The 23,211-nt window shown below is 40.2% G+C and overlaps 1 protein-coding gene across 1 annotated transcript in view; it reads right to left on the minus strand.

The window, feature by feature from the left end:
- The window catches only part of LOC114243932 (N-acetylneuraminate lyase), a 275,732-nt gene that overhangs the window by 19,710 nt on the left and 232,811 nt on the right, over window positions 1-23,211 (minus strand). The gene's annotated exons all lie outside the window — the stretch shown is intronic.

Genomic DNA, 23,211 nt, shown 5'->3' on the forward strand with positions numbered 1-23,211 from the left:
CTCGCGCTTAATCCTGGGACACCTAGATGTCGCCCAGAGCCTCCTCAGTGCCCTCTTCCGACGAATTAACGTCTTGAGGTGCACCGGGAGTTCCGCTCTGGGCCCCCCGCTGGGTACCAGAGTCGTCGCTTGGTCCAGGGCTCCCCTGATGGTGTCGACGAGACGGGAAGCCGCCGTGTCGACCTCATCAGGGGTAGACGGGTCTTGAAACAAGGATTGGTCGGCCAGCAGTCCCGTAAAGGACTGCCAGTCGACCCTAGGCCTGAGAGGGGATGTCGCGACCCGAGTGAGCCCCAAACCCACCGTGACCAAGATCGGTAGGTGAGGGGTACTCAGGTCGTACAGTGCCTCTATCGCTAGAGGGCACCGTAGCCCCTTGTGAACACACACGTCCAAGACGTCCGGTTGGTACCGGGCCGACGTTGGAACGTGGGTGGGTTCGTTGGGGCCGACCACGCAGTAGTCCCCCCTTTCGGCATCCTCGTACAATCGCCTTCCGGGCGCCGTGATGATTCGGGAGCCCCAAGCGACATGTTTCGCATTGAGGTCCCCGACCACCAAGGCCGGATGGCGATCATGGTTCAAGGCCCGTCTAATATCGTCCTCGACAAAATCAGGACCCGGGGGTCGATACGCGGCATAAATCCGCAATTCGGCCCCCGGTACGTGGACCCTCACCCCGACCGTTCTGGTAGAGGCGAAGGTCAGTAGCTCAAGCTCCTCGTGCACCACGTCCCTCCTGACGAGCGCCGCAGTGCCCCTGAACGGGCGCCCGTTGGAGGTCAGTTCGTCCCGTCGGTACACGAAGTAGTTGGGCATCCTAAAATCTTGTCGAGGTTTAAGCTTGGTCTCACCCAGGAGGATAACCTGCGGGTCATACTCCTGGGCGAGTCGGATCAGCTCCGACCTCCGGGACCCTATCCCGTCGGGGTTCCAATAGATGATGCGCAGCTCCTGGCTAGCCATTAAGCTGCGCAATCATCCGGTAGAACCCCGCGAGCAAGGCCCCGAAGGGACTGGCTCCCGAGGCGATCTCTCGGATTACTCCGGAGATCACCTCGGACAGTTTCTCCCACAGGGAGAGGAGCCAGGCAGCGAAGCCGGCAGGCTGCGTGTCCTGTCGACCACTGCGCCGCTCTCTCTGCGGGCGGGGTGGTAGTGGGGGCTGTGGGTCGCCCAGAGTGATATTTACGTTCTGGGACGGGTCGATGTCTGTTGTCTCCAAGGGGCATGGAGGTTCAGTCGTTATCGGAGGCTCATTCATTGGCGCAACTTGGCCTTCCCTAAGGGCAGCTGCTTCTTCCATTTCCTTTTTTTTCCTTTCTTTGGCCTTAATTTTTTTCTTTTTATTTTTTTTTTGGGTTTTGGTTAGGGCAGGTTGCAAATTAAATACTGCCTTATTGCTAACACGAGGGGCAGGTCGCGGCTTTGTAGCCTGTCGCTGTGGGTTCGCCTCTGCCATTAGGGTGGCCGCTGTTGGGCTGGCCTCCACAGTAGCAGGTTGTCTGTTAACCGGAGGGAGAGTAGGGGCTTGGGATGTCTTTCCCTTGCCCTTGCCCTTCCGAGATGGGAGTGGAGCGATACGTGGAGCGGGGGTAGGGGCTTGAACAGCACGCGTCGCTGGCGGTACGGGGGGAGGAATAGTGACCCCCATCATCCGTGCCCTCCTGCGGTAGACCACACACCGCTTGTCAACAGCGGCATGGCCCTTCCCGCAGTTGGCACAGGTGAAGGGTCCCTCCCTTGGCCTCGGGCAGTCCGCCACGATGTGCTCATCCGCACATCGTACGCAGCGGACCGCTCGGTGGCAGTTGCTGGAGGCGTGTCCGAAGGCCTGGCAGCGATGACACTGCGCAGGTCCTCGGCTCGAACGCCATCCCTCAACTGACACCCCCGGCAAGTAACAAACGTTTAATGTTCCAACGCGCATTATATTGCAAAAAAAAAGAGGACCGGGTTAATCACCTCGTGCGGCGCGGGGGACGTAAACTTCTTCAAGCCGTGTACTTACCTACTAAGACAAAAAATATGTAGATATAATTTTTGACAAATAAAAGAAGTCATTATTTAAACTTTTTTTGTTATTGCCTAGATAGGCGGACGAGCTCACAGCCCACCTGGTGTTAAGTGGTTACGGGGGCCCATAGACATCTACAACGTAAATGTCTATGGGCCTATCTTGAGATGTCAGTTCAAAGGTCTCAAGTATAGTTACAACGGCTGCCCCACCCTTCAAACCGAAACGCATTACTGCTTCACGGCAGAAACTGGCAGGGTGGTGGTACCTACCCGAGCGAACTTAGAAGAGGTCCTACCACCAGTAATAGCCTGCAGTACCGTTATGTTCCTAAAAGCCTAGATTCTGCATTAAAATCACTACAACTCTAAACTCACACATATATTATACCCACTGCAGAAATATTTTATTATAGACACCTGGAATTGGAAGTAAACATTAAGCACTCAGAAAAAGAGCAAAAAAAAAACTACTTATCACACTAATGTTTTGCCATATGTGGGAATCGAACTTACGACTATCGGCCCCGCAGTGAAGGGGACCATCACAACAATACGTAAAATACCCTCATATTAAAAAGTACCTAAGTTAAAAACTTTGAAATTACCTTCTTTAAATTTCAGTCACACATGCAAACTACTGATCAGTTTTTTTTTTTGTTTCAAATTTATTCAACGCTTGAATTTTTCTTGCCCCCATATTTCGTTAGAGCCAATAAAGCGACAGCCCTAAAGCACGGTCCGTGCTACGTGATAGGGTCTAGCCCTCGTAAAGCATAAATCGTCAGCTACCTATCTAACACACGCACGTGACTGCCGAATCTGAAAACAATGCAGCACATTCGTTCAATTGTTTTCATTATTAATTCCGGCAGGCTTATTCATATCTCGGGATACTGCGAATTGGACCGCCGATTCATTGGAGCGAGAGAGGAAGAATATTATGTCTAGATTGTGTGGAATATTAGAATTTCAAAATTGCTAGGGGTCATAGTCAAATCGCGGCTTATCGAATAACATACCCGATCCTGTAGGCCGAATGGTAAACAGTCTACGTCGCCCAAAACACGTCATTACGGATCCTTCCAATCCATTAACGGTGCTTTTAGGTACCACAACCACCGGTTACCGTCCTCGTCGAACCCGTCGCTTGCGACGAAGGGCTCGACGAGCAAATTAACCAATAGACACAGCCTACTGAGTTTCTCGCCGGATCTTCGCAGTTGGTCGCGTTTCCGATCCGGTGGTAGATTCTGCGAAACACTGCTCTTGCTAGGGCCAGTGTTAGCAACACACCCGGTTCGAGCTCCGTGAGCTCACCTACACGTCAAGGAGAAGCTGGTATAGTCTCTCAAGGCTATCAGTCTAGCCTTAAACTGTAAGAAGAATACCATTGTATACTTGACATTATAAAGGCGGACTTAATTCCATATAGGCATTCTCTGACAGTTTACCGTAGAGGAGTGCAGAGATGAACCTTGGAAGGTGTAGTGTTATAGTGATATTACTTAAGCATACGTATATAATAATATATAACATACATAACGACGCTTGAAAGGCAAACGTGACTAAGCGACAATGCGTGAACTTTACAGTAGACTAATAATTTAAATTTGAAATACCTGAAAACAAAATTTATTTTAACGAATCTAGCTGTAGTAGAATCTAGCTAGTAGCTGTAGGATTGAAACGATTTTAATAGACCTAGAAATATATTTTTATTGCGCCTCGAAAATGGTTATTGCCTATCATTTATGTACAAAGCAGTTATTGTCGCTTAGTCACGTTTGCCTTTCAAGCGTTGATAATATTTATAGATACAAATACTCATACTGAAATAAATACATATAGATAAATGTATACATATAAAAATATATATAATTAAATATCAATTAAATTCCATAGCCGAATGTACGACATAGATTAATATTGGAAACGTACTGTAGATTAGTGCAGTATATCCATATAAAATAACTAGCCGTACTCGCCCGCTTCGCTGCGCTTTTAAAATTAGCATTATTATTTATTGTCATTATTATGAGCGAGTCCAACACTCATATAAATATTAGCCTATCCATTAAGTACATGTATTTTCTACATGGATACCAAGTTTCAAGTCAATTGGATGCATGGTTCAGTTAGTTATAACGGAACATCCGTAAAAACCACTGTAGATTTATATTATTACTAGCGACCCGCCCTCGCTTCGCTTCGGAAACATTAAAACACACATGAAACCAAAAAAATAAATAAAAAAAAAGTAGCCTATGTTCATCAGGGACAAAGTCGGCTTCTAATGGAAAAATAATTTTTCAAATCGGTCCAGTAGTTTCGGAGCCTATTCAAAACAAACAAACAAACAAATCTTTCCTCTTTATAATATTAGTATAGATATTAGTATAGATAAAGCAGGGATGTAGTTTACCCAACAAATATTTATTCAAGAGGACCGTTTGTTTTAATTCAACTTTTCAATAAATTGAAGCTGTTAGTTAATAAACCGATAAACGGAGGATAAGCACCGAGTGAAATTCTCAGAAAATCCGTCTAAAACTCCGTAAAACGTACCAGGAGAACATAAACGGGAGACGGTATTACGCCAAGACGGCTGCTCGCGACAGCCCCTAACTCACTAAACTACTTTTAATTGTTCGCCGCCGCCGCATTACCGGATATTGCTTTCATGTTTCGCACACACGCGAACGTAAGTGCTGTTATCGCAAAACTAATTATTACTCGAGTGTACTCGATTTCGACTTTACATGACGAGCTCAGAAGCGCCATTACGATTTATCATTTCATTTTATTAGAAACACGAAACATCAAATAGATTGAAACTGTGTATTCAAAAGTTCGCTTTCTAAAAAAAAAAATTACATTTGTGCAATTCACACGCGGTAGAAGTGAAACCTTCCAAAATTAAAATACAATTATCCTAAACGTCTTAAGTATATGTAAAATTTTGTCATTAGTAAATAATTGTAAGGTAGCGCCCTCTGTGAATTGATATTTTAATTTCACGTATAATCCTAAATTAAAATTCACTACAAGAGCTTTCATACACACGTTAGTATTAAAAAATCTCACAGATGGCGCTGTATTAAATAGTATGTATATTTCTGTCTCATTCTTTGCTGGCTTCATCCTACACATTTTTGTATTTGCGTCTCTTACCTGTCGTTTTTTCCGTTGCATTCGGTTTGAAATCACAACGATTCTAAAAAAGTTTTCACTTCAAAAACTAATCCAAAAACGATAACAAATACATGTTACTAAAACAACAGCCCTACTAAAATTTAGAAAAAACAATGATATAGTTACATAACAGTATCTCAATAGAATCTATCGACTCGATAAATAAATAGTTTGTTTTTGAAACGTTACAACATTAGTATCACCATAGACAACAAGTATTCAAGTCCAAATATAGTTATTTATATAACAAAAACATTATTTGAATATAAATATATAAACGTCGCATTCAATTCTGTACCTATTATATTTGGGTTTGCATTTAGCTCACACTTAACACACGGCTCTTTGGAAAAGCAAACCTTACAATTGACCTGCGGATAAATGAAATTTTCAGTCGTCAGAGATGTCAAGGGCATGGTCCAATCACTGCTTGCCGCTGAAGACTTTTTTCCAGTCTCGTTTGTATAGGATATAGAATCAAATCGGGAAAAATCGGTTCCAAAAAGGTCTCAAGAAGGGCCGGCGAAAGAAAACCGGTATACTTTTTATTGCATCAAATGTAAACAGAAAATAGGGCATTTATTTCTTCCGTAGAACGGTAGTGGTAAAATAGATCTCTAAGAGCGCACTGTGAATGAGCGGGGTAGTTCTAGATAATAACAACGAAATCTTCTCGGGGGTGGATGATAGTAAAAAAAAATTGTTGCATCATCTCAGACAATCACGACCCGATTTAAAAAGCCCTCGCATCAAATACAAATTGGCAAAATTTTTCACTTCACTTTAAACAGACTTCACCTTTTTTTGCCCTACCTATTCTAGCGACCTCTAGGGGTCATACTAGATTCATCGAACGAGTATGTCAGTTCACGGGGCTCTAATCTAGTGAATTTGCTAACACTATCCCTGGCAAGAGCAGTGCTTCGCAGAATCTACCACCGGATCGGAAACACGACCCACTATGAAGATTCGGCGAAGTCTTTGATTTATAGTTTGAGCAAAAATATATATGTTTACATATAACTATGAATAATTGGATTCCCACTAGAAAATCTGTTTTGTATGCGTTTATATTATACGACCAAAGAGTCAGTGTGTCACCATTGTTTTGCTCGCAATTCACTGTGGTGGATCCAGTTGAAAAGTTCCAAGCTTTCTTTGCGAAGCCAATTCACTCTGAGACGGAAGACGAACAAAACAATCTGCGTGGCCACTTCCAACGTTTTATACTCCCGACTTAACGCCTGTGTATAGTTCTGAACTGCTAGGTATATGTACAATTTTATTCTCTTGTTTACCGTATTTGTTTTGCGAAATGTGTTTTCTTTATAAAGTTAATGCAGTAACAATTTTTGTTACTTCTTAAAATAATAGCGGTAAGGTGTGTTCTGTTAAAACTAAAAAGTAGGTAATATAAAAGTATGTATGGATGTAATGTATCATAAAAACTATAAAAATTGGACGCCTACGATGGGCAGGGTATATAGTTTGAATGGAGAAGAAAAAAATAGACCTGCAAAGCACCTAAGCGCTGCGCTTCTTTTAGCAACATTATCACCGTACCAATAAAGACATGGTAAAATCAATATTCATGATTTATTTACTGGTGGTAGGACCTCTTGTGAGTCCACACGGGTAGGTACCACCGCCCCGCCTATTTCTGCCGTGAAGCAGTAATGCGTTTCGGTTTGAAGGGTGGGGCAGCCGTTGTGACTATACTGACACCTTAGAACTATATCTCAAGGTGTGTGGCGCATTTACGTTGTAGATGTCTATGGGCTCCAGGCACCACTTAACACCAGGTGGGCTGTGAGCTCGTCTACCCATCTAAGCAATAAAAAAAAAATCATGAAAATTCTAGTTTGTTAAAAATATTTTCTCCTGATTCAAATATTAACAGTTTCCCAATACAACCTAAATAATTTTATACAACTCAATACACGAGTATACTCAAGAATTTTAAGAGCGTATCATTTAAAAAATTCTGAGTACATTTTTCAAATATATAAAGTAACGTGAGTGAGAAACAGGGTGACCATGTTTTCCGAACACTTCGCGCTTTTAACTGTATTTTTTTAATTTTTAAAGTCTTCTCATATCTATTCTACGTCTTGATATGAGGTAGGCGTCAAACGATATATATTGCGTTTAGTCGTGTGTGAGTATTTGCCTACTCACTAAAAACTAAGGGTACTAATACAACTCTAATATCTTTATCCAATAAAAACAAATAAAGACTTTTATTTGTTGTACAGGATACCCATTATCCTAATACAATTATCTTTGATAACAACTATTAATGGCGGGAGCATCCACGGCATCAATGGGCTGAGCTTTTTTGAGATGATCATACGGTCCACCTGATGATGATGAGTGTCTACCATCGCCCATGAACGTCAGCAATGCCAAGGACAGAGCCAAGCCGCTGTTTATCGTTAGGTGCTCTCCACAAGCCTCGTTTGAAGAAGGACATGTCATAGCACGCATGCATGCCATGTACACGGCAAACCGATCAATTTCTTATTTCCAGCTACGCCTGCAAAACATATTTGCAAACGAAACCACTTTTATACCGAACAAAACGTCGAGAAAACCATAGTATTATCCAGTCTATTTATTATTTTGTGGCGACCATAGTCAGCAACACAACTTTTAATAACTCGTTCGAGCATAACCTGGTTTATTGGAAAACATTGTGCCATATTTCGCTGAATCGTAACTATTGGGAGGCGTTAAATTCTACGCTGTACGAATTGAACTATTCCGAGTTCTGAATCAAACATTCATAATTATGTTATCGCATTACGATCTGTGTTCTGATTAAAGTTAAAAAGCTTTAGATAAATTTGAAAATTCCACAGTTACATCTTTGAGTTTAGCCTAGATATTAATACAGCGAAAACAAAATAAATACTAATTAATAAACAAGTAACTAAATTTGAAAAGAAAATTCCATAATATCTATACTAATATATAAATCTACAGTGGTTTTTACAGATGTTCCGTTACAACTACTGAACCATGCATCCGATTGACTTGAAACTTGGTATCCGTGTAGAAAATACATGTACTTAATGGATAGGCTAATATTTATATGAGTGTTGGACTCCTACACCAGTTGCGGGGGCAATAATGATGATATTCTATGTGGTGGTGAGAAATAATAATGTTAATTTTAAATGCCCAGCGAAGCGGACGGGTACAGCTACCTAGTTGCTTAATAAATTTAATAAATAAAATTAATTTCAAATGGCCAGTAAGAAAATGACAAGTTACGTAGTATTGATAATAAGAACTTCGACGTTAACGCGATGTCATTTATAAATATTTTCATCTGCTTTAATCTAAATTCTGATTGATCTAGACTCCTCTTAAGGTCCTATCGAATAGATTTCATTAACACTGAATCACTTAAGGCACACCAGTGTTAAAATGATTCAAGTCACAAGACAAGTATGTATTGACATAATTAAACCTATTTTCCGACGGCAGTCGTTCGTGTAGTCATGTGAAGTGAATCAAAGTTTGGAGGTAATAAAGTGAGAATATTAAACGCCTGATTAAGCCATAAAAGTTATGATTCAGACTCACCCGAAGAAAATGTTATAAGAAACATTGTTTTAGATGGAAATGAAGATGCTGATGAATTAGCTTAACAACAACTCTGAAAAGAGAGGTTGTTGGCTTGACGGCAATATCAACGATGGTTTTTATTCCCATGGCTTTAGTTTACGTGAAATATCGCTACTTTTTCTAATTGTATCTTTCTAAATTTGACGTTTGGATGAACGAAAGACATTGCTCAGTGATTAGTTTCCCCTTGGCTACCAAACTCCAAAACTCGAGTAGGGTTTTTTTTTATTGCTTAGATGGATGGACGAGCTCACAGCTCACCTGATGTTAAGTGGTTACTGGAGCCCATAGACATTTACAACTTAAATGCGCCACCCACCTTGAGATATAAGTTCTAAGGTCTCAGTATAGTTACAACGGCTGCCCCACCCTTCAAACCGAAACCCATGCTTCACGGCAGAAATAGGTAGGGTGGTGGTACCTACCCATGCGGACTCACAAGAGGTCCTACCACCAGTAAACGGCGACTCGACCGATTAATGACTCGCGCAAATTAAAATTGGTTATTAAAATTAGCTAATTATTTTTTTCGGTAGGTATATTGGTATTATTCGTCAAAAGGCGCTGCTACAATCTCTCTACCAACTAACCAAGCTAACTAGCGGCAACCTAATCTAGAATCTAGAACGATTTGAACATGCTTGGATAAGGCCGAAAAAAGATGTGACATATACAAGAGAAAGAAAATAGTATGGAACCTACATAAATGTATATAAATTGTATTTTTATAATGAAATTAAATACCACTCTAGAGGAATGTTTTATTAAAGAACTTAATTTAGTAACAAATGAAGGACTTTATTTGCTTTAATAGAAAATGAATAAAAGAAAATTATTCTGAAACTAAAGTACACACTTGAATAAAAACGTTATAAAGACGAGATAAAAAGTAAATCCCGAATAATAACAAATGAATTCCATTGTGATCCTAAATTCTTAACAGTTCAGCCGCTAGACTGAACGAATAAAATTCTTTACATAATTCAGCCTAAAAGTGGCTCTAGATAATCCTATTTGGTTTTAGTTATTCGAGAAGGAATCAGACCTTTTTTCCAAAGCTTATTATATAGTTATAAGAAATTACGTATCACCTATTGAAGGCTACTTATGCTCACAGAAACCACAGCAGGAATACCATAACGTCATATAGTAGGGAATACGGGTTTTATTAATGGGGAAAAGGTATTTTGTCATTCTCAAGCAGCATTTAAGTTCGCTGGGTGGTATCAGTAGCAAGCATAGTACTATCCTATGCCTTGCCGTGTGTGTCGTGAAATGCGACGAATTGTTGCATCGGTGAATGGGCAACAGCATTCACTACAAAACTTACTAGCGTAACAGGCAACGTTTTGTAGGCGTCGGTTGAGAGATTGCAGGTGGAGTCGTTTGGTGGGTAGGATCTTTAAAACACTCTTGGGCCTGCGGTCTACTCCCAACATCTGCAACCGTCAACTCCCATATACCCAGCAAGCCCCTACGCGCGGACCCCTCGTGAGAGATTAAGTGCCTTGCCCGTAAAAAAGAACCCTTACAAGACAGTGAGAGCACGTCGTGATGTCTATGGACTCCGGCGACCCTATTCACGAAATTTGCCACTCATAATGAGAAACTGCATAAATAGAAGAAGAAAAAACTGCAGAAGCGAACAATAACTTCATTTGACTCCATGTATCAAACTATCAAACTTATGGAAAAATAAGGCACGCACGATCTTCAGTCGATTGTAATGCTTTTCGTTTTTTGTGAGACGCCTGGTTTGTTTGCAGAGAACGTGTGGACGGTACATTTAAAAAAAAAACATCAACACATCACAAACGTGTCTCCTACTATGCGACTGCCACTACCATACCACTATCCCACTTCGGGCAAATTATTAGGCAAATTATTATTATTCACGTCTACGTCCAGTAGTGGATATCTGTGGACAAAAAGATTGACAGATAGATTATTTTTCATTGAAAGTTGGTTTTCCGTTCTCATGTTTCTCTAAGCTTTGGCATTCTTTTTTTTACTACCGGTCCCCTGTCTGACGTCAACCCTCCTTGGAAATGCTTTTGTTTACTTTGATCCTAGGTTGTACTAGCTTTAGTCAGGCTTTGGTCAGATACATATTGCGCCGACCGCAGGCGACTGGGAGAAGGGCACAAGAATGAAGATGAAAATTAGTTATCCCTAATGAGTTAGCCTATTTATCGAAATGGTTTTTCAGATAATATATATATATCTCCAGGCCTGTTTTCTAACAAATGAATTATTTCATATGTGTCGACCTTACGCCTTTTGAATTTTTGTGCTACTAGAAGGTGGACTGCACGCCTTAAGCATAAAATAAAATACTATATCGCCTCAAAGATTTCCTTAGAGAACAGTAGCAGTTAATTACTGCGCTTGGTGGGTAGATTTTCAGTGATAGGCAGAGACTTGGACTATCTCTCCGACATTTTTTTTATTTTATTGCTTTGACGGGTGGACGAGCTCACAGCCCACCTGGTGTTAAATGGTTACTGAAGCCCATAGGTAAATGCGCCACCAACCTTGAGATATAAGTTCTGAGGTCTCAAGTACAATTACAACGGCTGCCCCACCCTTCAAACCGAAACGCATTACTGCTACACGGCAGAAATAGGCAGGGTGATGGTACCTACCCGCGCGGACTCACAAGAGGTCCTACGACCAGTAAGACATTGCTGATCTTCGTTCACAGCCCACTACCATCAGGACAGCTGTATGCTTTTGATGCACTACAACAATCACCTGAACAAAAGAATCCACCTCAAAAGTAAAGCTATAACTGAAATCATTTGTTACAACTCAATTAAAGCAAAACGTGACCTAGAATTTATTTGTAAGTCGTAATATGCTACTATGTATTTTACTGACTTTGCGGTAGAGGGTATTTCGAGTCCGCACGTGTAGGCGCCCAGCTGACCAGTTTCTATCACAAAGCACTCAGGGTTCCCATTGGACGAGCAGTCGTGTTAAAATTATATTCGCGCTTCGAACTCACGTGTCAAGGTGGTTAGCGTAATTCAAATATTGGGACGGATAGGCCTCCATTGGAGGTCAAAGAAATAGGTACTGTCGCCTTACCTATTTCAAATCTGAAGCAGTAATACACTCCGTTTTAGTAGAGTAAGAGTAGTGCTTCGCAGATATACCACTGGATCGGAAACGCGATCCACTGAGAAGATCCGGCGAGAAACTCAGTGGCCTGTGTCTGTGGGTTAAGTCGCCCGTCGAGCCCTTCGTCGTAAGCGACGGGTTCGACGAGGACGGTGACCGGTGTTTGTGGTACCTAAAAGCACCGTTAATGGATTGGGAGGATCCGTAATGACGTGTTTTGGGCGACGTCGACTATTTACCATTCACTCTACAGGATCGGGCATGCGTTCCGTTTTGAAGGATAGGACTTATAACACTTTTTAATTGAGCTATGGGCCTCGCGTCTCAAAGTGGATAGCTATATTTATTTTGTGAAGTTTGTGAACTCCGGTAACCGCTTAACATTGTGTTATGGATCATTAGCTCATCTACGAATATTATCAACATCTCGTTTCGATATCGAGTAGAGGGAACTCGCTCTTGCCCCTGTCATCTGACGGCCGGAGTCCCGCAAGGCTCCGCGCTCTTCGCCGATGACACGGCAATCTACTACTCGTGTAGGAAGAAGTCGCTATTGCATCGGCAACTCTAGATCGCAGTAGCCACCACGGGACAGTAGTTCCGGAAGTGGCGCATTGACATCAACCCCTACGAAAAGCACAGCGGTGCTCTTCAAAAGGGGTCGCCCTCCGAACACCACTTCGAGCAGCCCACGCATTAACACCTCCGCCGTTAGCCCCATCACCCTCTTTGGCCAGCTCATACCATGGGCCTCGAAGGTCAAATACCTAGTCGTCACCCTCGATAGAGGCATGACATTCCGTCCCCACATCAAAACGGTACGCGACCGTGCCGCCTTCATATTAGGACGTCTGTACCCCATGCTTTGCAAACGAAGCAAACTGTCCCTCCGTAATAAGGTAACTCTCTACAAAACTTGCATACGCCCCGTCATGACGTATGCAAGCGTAGTGTTCGCTCACGCGGCCCGCACCATCTTGAAGCCCCTTCAGGTTCACACCTCCGCAACTAGCCCCATCACTCTGTTTGGCCAGCCCATACGGCGGGCCTCGTCACCCTCGACAGAGGTCAGAGAGGTCTGAGAGGTATGTCTCTCCAGACTGCTCTGTTCAGTATACTGTAACAAAATAAAAATAAAAACAAATTCGTATTCTAAAACCCATAGTAGCAGCACCGCATCGCAGCGAAGTGTGAAAATGCATCTGCTAATGAAAAACGAAACCTTCGTAAAAAGAACGGTTACTGTTTTAAACTTGAAGCACGTGTTTTTTATTACGGATGAACACATTGTATTTTTCTCGACGAATTAGGTTAAAATGGCGTCCAGTTAAAAACCGAAAAAAGTCTGGCTTTAAATTATTATATAAGAAATTTTCAACGGACATTCAACTTAATAGTTAGGTACTTTAGATGTACGTTAGAGTAATTTAGTTCGTCTACATTGTTATTGCTATTTACTATTTCTATAAATTTTGTATTTTGACTTTTGAGAGAGTACACACGCTACGAACTATTTATTGGCAATATTATTATTGTTTTAGCACTATTCGTAACGCATATATACTCGGACTTTCTTGGAAAATAATTTATTTTTTCTAATTTTGTATAGGCTACACGAATTTAAGGTTCAATTGGACGTATTTTTTTTTTTTTATGATTGAAGTATTACTGGTGGCCCGGAGGCCTTTCCAGTTTCACCAAGACAGGTGGGCGAGCAAAGGCTCAGCCAGGAGGGGTGGGATTTGCTAACAGCTACCCGAGCGCCTCCGAAGGAGACCTAACAGCTCAAGAGTAGCTGCTTCGCGAATGAATCTACTACCGGATCGGAATCGATGTTGCTGCCGGAGCCCATGGAAATCACCCACTTTGAGACACAACAATCCGACCTTTATAACGAACGCCCAATGGCTTCGTGATAGCCTCGCCTGGTGACGCTGATATGGTCTCTCAAGACTATCAGCTTAGGTAGGAAAAAAAAACAAAAACCGCTATAGAACAGCTGATAAGATGTTGGCTTTCTGAGCTTTTGACGTTGACCTACTGGACTCACCATAAGAATTATCACTACGTCATTACGCACGTTAGCTTATGTACTGAAAGAATCATAAACCTTTCCCTCTGTAACGAAAGCCAGTAAACAATACCATAAAAGTCATTTTCAAGGCTCATTTGACGCCATCACGCCACAATGGCGACGATTTTTCTTTTGAAACAAAAGAATATAACAATGGCCGACAATCGTGATAATTTAAAAGAATAATCTATTACTCAATTAACTGGATTTGATGAAAGTTTCTCGATTCTTTTCTCATTCGCTTTAGCTTTAAAAAAAAAGTTTGCTTGGTTTTACGTTTTCATGCAAATCTCTTTTGAAATTTCATAGTTCGAGAAACGTGATTTTAACCGGTGAACGAGACGGCACTGTTTATCTGTCTATCTATCAGTTCACAGACGTCCACTGCTGAATATAGGCCTCCCCAACCCTCGCCACAACGATCAGTACTGCGCTGCTCGCATCCAGCGGACGACATACCGGTTCACCAAAGCCACTAGACATCATAGCGTTTACGGAAGTCTAAGCGTCAATTGTGTAATCTAACCCTTCAAATAACAATGCGTACTGCTACGCAGCATAAACTAGTCGAGGGATGGTACTCAATCTTGTGGGTTCGCAAGAAGACCTACCTACTACCGATAACATTTTGCGACACAAAGCGATCGAACTCAAAAATAATCTTTCAAACCCCAAGAAAATGTGGTAGCAACTAAAACATAAGCATGCTCCTCTAGTCGTACTCCTCACGTCTGAGGGTCGTGTGCACCTCCATCCATGACTTTCCTGTTCTCCTTACCCTGTCTTTGGCTACTCAGAGAGCATCTTAGACCCTAAAATCAAGTGTGATGTGGATTTCGCCACGCATTGGGTTCTGGTCCTGCTACATATTTTATTTCGCTTTCTCAGCTACCACCAGCTTTTCAAGATCGTCTTCGTCTTTCTTGACAACATGTACCGAGTACTTTAGGATTCGCTCAAGCGATACCTTCCATTCATATAGGACAACAAAAATGAATGCTATCAAGACAATTTTTTTTTATTGCTTAGATGAGTTGACAAACTGACAGCCCACCTGGTGTTAAGTGGTTACTGGAACCCATAGATATCTACAACGTAAATGCGCCACCCACCTTGAGATATAAGCTCTAAGGTCTCAGTATAGTTACAACGGCTGCCCCATCCTTCAAACCGAAACGCATTACTGCTTCACGGCAGAAATAGGCAAAGCGGTCGTACCCTACCTGTTTTGAATTTAGATGTTTGGGACTGGAAAAAGGATAAGTTTTAGGACTCACTCTGTATTTCGTTGATGCACTATTATATTTTCTCACTGGCGAGAGTTATATGTGCTGATTGATCAACAAATCACAATTTTATTGTTTTTGCACCGGCACCGTGTTTTAGTTTTTTTTTTACACACTTCGCGCCATTTTCATACGCGCATAGTTTTTCTTGTAGTGTCAACAGATGGCGTGGATAGGGGATTGAGGAAGGAATAAGGAAAAGGAAGTCCCAACATTTCCCCCCACTTGAAATCATTGGAGGATTTCAAAAGATTTTAATAAGATAATAAGCTGTGGTAACTAAGGTACCTAGTGAATTAGAGATAATAATATGGTAAGAATAAAGTAATAATTAAGATAAAAATAATAATTATGTGAATAAATAAACTATTATATTAAATTAGATAATAGTATAAAGTAAATTATAAAGGTTACAAGTTTTCGTGAATTGGCAAAGGACACAACTTTGTAACTGGTCGGCGCAGCAGACCGTGAGCTGTTTGGACAGTGACAACCCGTACTACGCTATCAGAACCGGGATGAATTATGCTAATTCTGCCGATACGCCATTCCAACGGTGGAAGGTTTTGATCCACGATCATAACTATATCTCCCAGCTTAACGTTACCGTGTTGTTTAAACCATTTAGCGCGTTGCTGTAATGTATGAAGATAATCCAAATGCCAGACACGCCAAAAACGTTGAGTTAGCTTTTGTAACATCTGCCATCTAGAACGAACTGACATTTGTATATCAGCAAGGAGAGGCTCGGGTAAGCTCACTAGAGGGCTCCCTGTCAAGAAATGCCCAGGTGTCAATACGTCTACCTCGTTAGGGTCAGAAGATACCGAAATTAATGGTCGTGAATTGAGAATAGCTTCGATTTTGGTAAGAATTGTTGTTAGCTCTTCAAAGGTTAATATTTGACTTCCGATTACCCGTTTCAGGTGATACTTCATCGATTTTACCCCACTTTCAAATATACCTCCAAAATGACTTCCGGTTGGAGGGTTTAGTTTCCATTGGATTCCTCGGTTTATCAAAATAGACTCAACTTCAAGATTCTTACTTAGCATTAATTGATGCATCTCGCTAAGATAGCGTTTAGCACCCACGAAATTCGAACCACAGTCCGAAATAATAGTACTACATAAACCACGACGGGATACAAACCTATCTAGAGCAGCAATAAAGGCCGAGGTGGAGAGCTCAGTTACCAATTCAATGTGAATTGCCTTAACCGCTAGACAGACAAATATACAGGCATAAGTTTTATATGTTTTGGCATTTCGTCTGCGACTTTCTTTCACGATAAAAGGTCCTGCAAAGTCGACACCTATATTTTGAAAGCAACGAGCTGCTTGAACTCGGATAGAGGGAAGATCACCCATTACAGGTTGAAGGGGTATAGGATTTACTTTGAAACAGGTGACGCATTTTGAAAGCCGCGATCTAATAAGATTACGAATACCTAGGATCCAAAATTTTCTTTGAATTAAAGATTGTAACGCACGAGGTCCACAGTGTAGAAATAAACGATGGTAATAATCAATAATAATCAGAGAAAAATGGGAGGTTTTTGGCAACAATAACGGATTTATAGCTGATTGTGGCAAGTTTGCATTTTTTTATCGTCCCCCCACTCGTAACAGACCCCGTTGATCTAGAATTGGCGCTAACTTTATTATAGTGCGAGAACAAGATTTTCCACTTTTAATGGCACTAATTTCGCTAGCGAATGTAAGAGATTGAACATGTTTTACAATGGTAAAGAGAGAGTCTTCTAGTTCTGTAAAAGTTAAAAAAGATTTGATACGTTTTTCTGGCGGACGAGTTGCGTTTGCAATAAAACGTCGACACCAGGCAAAGATGCGTTGTAGCCTCAACAATGAAGAGTACTTCTCAATTAACTGAGTTAGAATACTATTGTTAGAAGATTCCAAAAGAACATGGCACAAGAAGCTGGATTTTACTTCGGCTAATTCCTTTAAATAAGGTAATTTTTCAGACACCGGCCATGTAGAAGAATTCGAGATTATCCATTTGGGTCCTGTCCACCAAGTGGAACAAGCCACAAGCTGAGAGCAGGTAAGACCACGACTGCAGTAATCTGCTGGATTATCATACGTTGGCACATGATACCAATTTTCGACAGACAAATTATCTAACAGCTTCACGACACGGTGTGCAACGAAAGTTTTAAGACGATGAGGTGCTGTTTGCAGCCATGATAGTACAGTCGAGCTATCAGTGAATGCCCATATCTTTGAAATTGTTATGTTTGAGGTTTGAGTTTCATTTAGTAAATTACTAATATGCTTCAATATTTTTGCTAGTAATACAGCACTACATAGCTCCAATCGGTTGACAGTAAGAACTTTTAATGGAGCTACTTTAGATTTTGCAATAAGCAAGTGAGATGTAATTTCAGTGTCGGTAGTGATACGTAAGTACACAGAACAACCATAAGCCTTGGTAGATCCATCACAAAAACCTACAAGTTCGTATGATTTTGAATGAGGAGGTACAATTAGTCGAGGAATTTTAATATCCTTCAGATAGTGAAACTCAGATGTAAATAGATGCCACTGAGACAACATATCTGACGGTACAGTTTCATCCCAGTCAAGCTGAAGGCGCCATAGTTCTTGTAAGGTAAGCTTAGCTATTAGAACCATTGGGGCCCACCATCCGAGTGGATCATAAATTCTGGCGACGTTTGATAGAATAGCACGTTTTGTATTCCCTGGAGCGAGTTCTGATAAAGCATAAGTGAAGTTATCATCAGCTGGATCCCATTGGACTCCAAGAATCTTGATACTTTGTTTTTGTTTTTCATCACAAAATGTTTTTGGAACTTGACAATGTTCCGTTGGTATCTGGGTGAGGAATTCGGGTGAGTTGCTACTCCATTTACGTAATTCGAACTTAGCACGCGCTAACATTTGTATTAACTCTTCTCTATGTTTCAGTGCAGTTTCAATACATGTAGCACCAACGGTGATGTCATCCATGAAAGTATCATGACGAAGACTAGCAGCAGCTAAGGGCCACTCTTTTTCGTAGTCAGAGGCTAATTGATGCAGAGTACGTATTGCCAGATAAGGGGAACTCGTAACCCCGTAGGTTACCGTTTTCAGCTCATACTCAGTTACAGGATCAGAAGGAGAATCGCGCCAAAGTATATGCTGCCATCTTCGGTCTTCTGGCCTGAGTTCGATGTTTCGATACATCTTACTGATGTCGGCAGTAAAAACAACAGCATGCAACCGAAATTTTGTAAGTATATCTCCTATATCGTTTTGAAGTTTTGGACCAGTATATACAAGATCGTTAAGAGATTTGCCATTGGTAGTTTTGGCGCTAGCATCGAATACAACCCTAAGTTTAGTCGTTGTACTTTCCGGGCGAATGACACAATGATGAGGAATTATATACTGCCCGATTTTATTCGAGTCACCGCTAAGCTCCATATGCCCTAACAACTTGTATTCGCGCATAAAGGCGGTGTACTCTTTTTTCAACTCTAAGTTTCGATCAAGGCGTCGTTCTAGGTTAACGAGCCGAGAGAAAGATTGATTGAAAGAATCGCCTAGTTGACTGATAGGTTCTTTGAGAAGCATAGGTACAACATATCTGCCGTCGGGATTACGATACGTTAGATTTGAGTACATTTGTTCACATTTAATATCTTCAGGGTTTAAAATAACCTGATTTGGAGGTTCTTCGATCTCCCAGAATCGCTTGAGTCCCTCGTCCAGAGAACGTGTGGATGCTAAGAGAGAAGATATTGTTGGCGGAGGTAAATGGTTTGTATCAATTTTACCGGTAATGACCCAACCAAATACGCTGTGTAAAGCTACCGGTAGATCATAAATACTATGGAACAGTTCTGCGCCGAGTAGTAAATCTACATTTGATGGTTTATCAAAATTCTCATCAGCGAGGACCAGATGTTTAAAAGATTCACGAAGATTACTAGGTAAGTTTGTAGCAGGCATTTTACTCGTTATAGTATTTACTACGATAGGATTAATGTTGAAATGAGGATTTTCTGAAGTACGAGAAAGTACAGTGCAAGAAGTAACTCCAGTCACGTGATGTACAGCATTTTGACCTAGACCAACTACGGTTAATGGACAGCGACGTAATGGTAAGCCCAAACGTTGACAACATGACTTGGTAATGAAACAATCTTGAGCACCACTATCAATCAACGCACGTACAAGAAATGATTGATTAGTACTGCGAAGATGACGAACGCGAACTACACAAGTACCCAAAAGAACCACCGAGCGACTGTAGCCCACATACGCATTAGTGGAGGCTGCAGTGCTAGACTCGAAGGTGGGATTACGCGTGATCTCGTCCGGGCGTACGTCAACTGTGACCATGCCACTCACAGCTGTATTGACCTCATGGAGAAGCGTATGATGTCGTTGTCCGCAAGTAGAACAATTTAATTTTGAATAACATTTGTTAATGTTATGATTTTGGCGTAAACAGTTTTTACATAAAGATTTTGATGTCACTAAATTAAGCCGGTCTTGTATGCCTAAAGCTTGAAATTTAGGACACTTATATAGATTATGTTGTTGTTCACAACAGCTACACGGTGCGCCGGTGTTGACACTTGAAGATATATTTGAATTAACGGGCAATGATGTTGATTTCAAATAAGGTTTTTTAGAAAAACATTCATTGCGAGGTGCACTCTTATAATTTGTGAGTTGTTTATTAGTTTGTTGTATACGTACAACAGATGACGAGCTTGGTTCACTAACCTCTAGTATTTTAACATAGTTTTGTAAAAAAGTTAGTAAGTCGTTTATAGTAGGTAGGTTATTTGAATTTTCCTGTAACTGTGATTCAAATCTTTTACGAGTGTCACTGTCTAAAGTACGGGACGCCAAATAGAATAATATAAATTCACCAAGATTGGGAATGTTTATTGCCTTGAGGGCATTGACACTTTCATATAATAAATTATTTAATGTCAATAAATCATTAATGTTAGAACTTTTCAATTGCTGAAATTGTATAATTTTGTCTAAATAAGATGTAGCTAATAACCTTTTATTTTCAAATCGACCCACTAGTGCGTCGAAAACTATTTGATAATTATCAGATGTAACAGGTACCCCTTTGGCAATCGATAAAGCAGCACCCGATAGACACGATATTAAATAATGAAATTTCTCAATTGCTGTAATATTTTCATTCTCGTGTACAAGCGACGTAAATGTATCATAAAAAGTCCGCCATTGCTCAATTCTACCATCAAACTTGATTAAATTAATTTTTGGTAAACGTACTTGCTGACCAAACGGCTTGGGTGAGACGTAATGCGACGCGGGTGCGCCGGCGTTGCCGGGGTCGGCGTTAGACGCTTCCGATATCGCGTAATACATGTCGTCAAATGCCTTAACAACTTGCATATCGATTTTGTCTTTAGGATTAATTTCAAGTTTTAACGCATTTATTTGATTAGTTAGATCTAAATATTCTTGCCGTAAAACATCTAGACGTTTGTATCGAACATTGAATTGAGATAATTTTGACGAATCTGATGCAATTTGTTGTGATAAGTTATAAAGTATTTGTATGTCCTTAAAAACATATTCACGCTGACTTGTTAGGAGTTTTAATTTGAGTTCTGACATTATAGAATACGTAAATTATAGTAACAATACAAATTTTAATATAATTTGAATCTGAATACAAAAATTATGTTTCAAATGAATGCTATTTTTACAACCGATAAATTTTTTGAACTACCTACGTCACTCGAGATTTATAAAAAATATATTGTTATTTTATGCTTTAAATAGTAAAATAATATTATAAATTATAGTTATATTGTTATTAGGATAAGATTAAAGCGAAATGAAATGTAGAACTAGAGTTTTCTAACGAATATGCCCCTAGTTACCATAGGTTATTCGCGCTCGAAACGGACCACTAAATATGTTTTGAATTTAGATGTTTGGGACTGGAAAAAGGATAAGTTTTAGGACTCACTCTGTATTTCGTTGATGCACTATTATATTTTCTCACTGGCGAGAGTTATATGTGCTGATTGATCAACAAATCACAATTTTATTGTTTTTGCACCGGCACCGTGTTTTAGTTTTTTTTTTACACACTTCGCGCCATTTTCATACGCGCATAGTTTTTCTTGTAGTGTCAACAGATGGCGTGGATAGGGGATTGAGGAAGGAATAAGGAAAAGGAAGTCCCAACACTACCTACTGCTAAATTTCAAGATCAAGAAATATAAGACTATCCGAAATACTATAAAACCGTTGTCCTATATTAAAAGTAACGTAGCTAACCGCATAATAATAATACCAAGCATTTCGTTAACTCACTTCAAAGATATATGATCACTTAAAAAAAAATTGATTCGATCCAGAAAATTCTTTAAAAAAAATTACTTTCCGTCGTCCCATTATCTTCGCTAAGGTATGCCTTTACGTACGTAAGATTACCGGGAGCATAGCACTACGTTATCAACTATAGTACTAATCAGTTCCTAACCAAACATAGAAACTTACCTAAATTTTCAAGTTCAATCGAATACAAACCTTAAGTCTCCGATATAAGTAGCAGTTTGGGTCAAGGATTCGTGGTTTCGCTGGGAAACGGAGCGACGCTCGCTGGTGTAAAAACTAACATAAAAGTCAATGAGGACCTAACTCGGTAAGTTTGCTTGGTTAGCTAGAGGTGTAATCGTAAAGTAGAGACAGTAATAACGGACAACTTTGAAAGCTCTAGTGTCGATAAAAGAGCTCGGAAAAACTTTTGAAGTTTGCTGCTTTATGGATACGGAAGTCTGTTATAAGGAACCGCATTCGAGGTAGTTGGACTAGTCGAGGGTAGTAGAATTTTTATTACTTTTCAGTAGTGCTACTTGTGCCTCGTAATAATTATGGTAGTACTATCACGTTTTGGGCGTTTTATTATAAAAAATATTATGTAATTCATGAATTTTCCAATTCAACAGAGAATTATGTTGAACCAGTTTAAATTCCAAATAGAAATGATCATCAAGGAGATACTAGAATGATCATAAAGGAAAACTTTTAAGAACAGTGTGCTTGGTGCGAGTTTTTTAACGTTCTCGTTAGCGTAAAAGTTAACTCATATTTGTATGGAGTTGGAACGTTTGCCTGCGATTGCCGCTAGGGGCATTGTTTTTTTACGCTATGGAGAACGTTAAAAAACTCGCACTAAGCACACTGATCTTTCTAAATAATAGTATTTGCGTTAACTTTATATCTTTATTTGGTAGTTAGTGATACCATTAAATTTCCTATAATTTATTAACATAAATAGAAACTTGAGACTTTAAATGTAAAACAGCGCCATCTATTTCAATACATTGAACTACTGCTCTGAGATCATTCCACAGTTTAAACAAGTTTTTTGGTTCTTGAATGTTACGCTAGATGTCAGTGCAATATAATTCTGCAGAAGAGAACTTAAAACATTTGTTATTGAAAAATTTTTAGGTTTACATTTGAAAAATAAATAAAATTACTCATTTATAGCTTAAAAATAATTTAATTTTAATATTCATAATATTTTAAATTTAAATAAATAATTTAATAACACCCGTCTTTTAGTTAATTACTGTTAAAATTGATTTACACTTAATCCAAATATTGATGGTCAAAATTTTGATGCTCTAACTTTCTACAACTTAGACTCTGACTTATGGATAGGGTTCTGAATTCCGTTCCAGCTGTCCACAAGACATTATTCGGAACCAATAATACTTATTGCCAAAAACATTATGTATGCACAATATGCCTCTATAAACATTAAGTTTTCTGCTTTACTAACCAATTTAAATCTAGCCAGCGCTGAATAATCAATGCCTACAAATTTAAGTTATACACA

The sequence above is a fragment of the Bombyx mandarina genome, chromosome 25, assembly GCF_030267445.1.
Source record: "Bombyx mandarina strain Sakado chromosome 25, ASM3026744v2".
NCBI classification, from domain to species: Eukaryota; Metazoa; Arthropoda; class Insecta; order Lepidoptera; family Bombycidae; genus Bombyx; species Bombyx mandarina.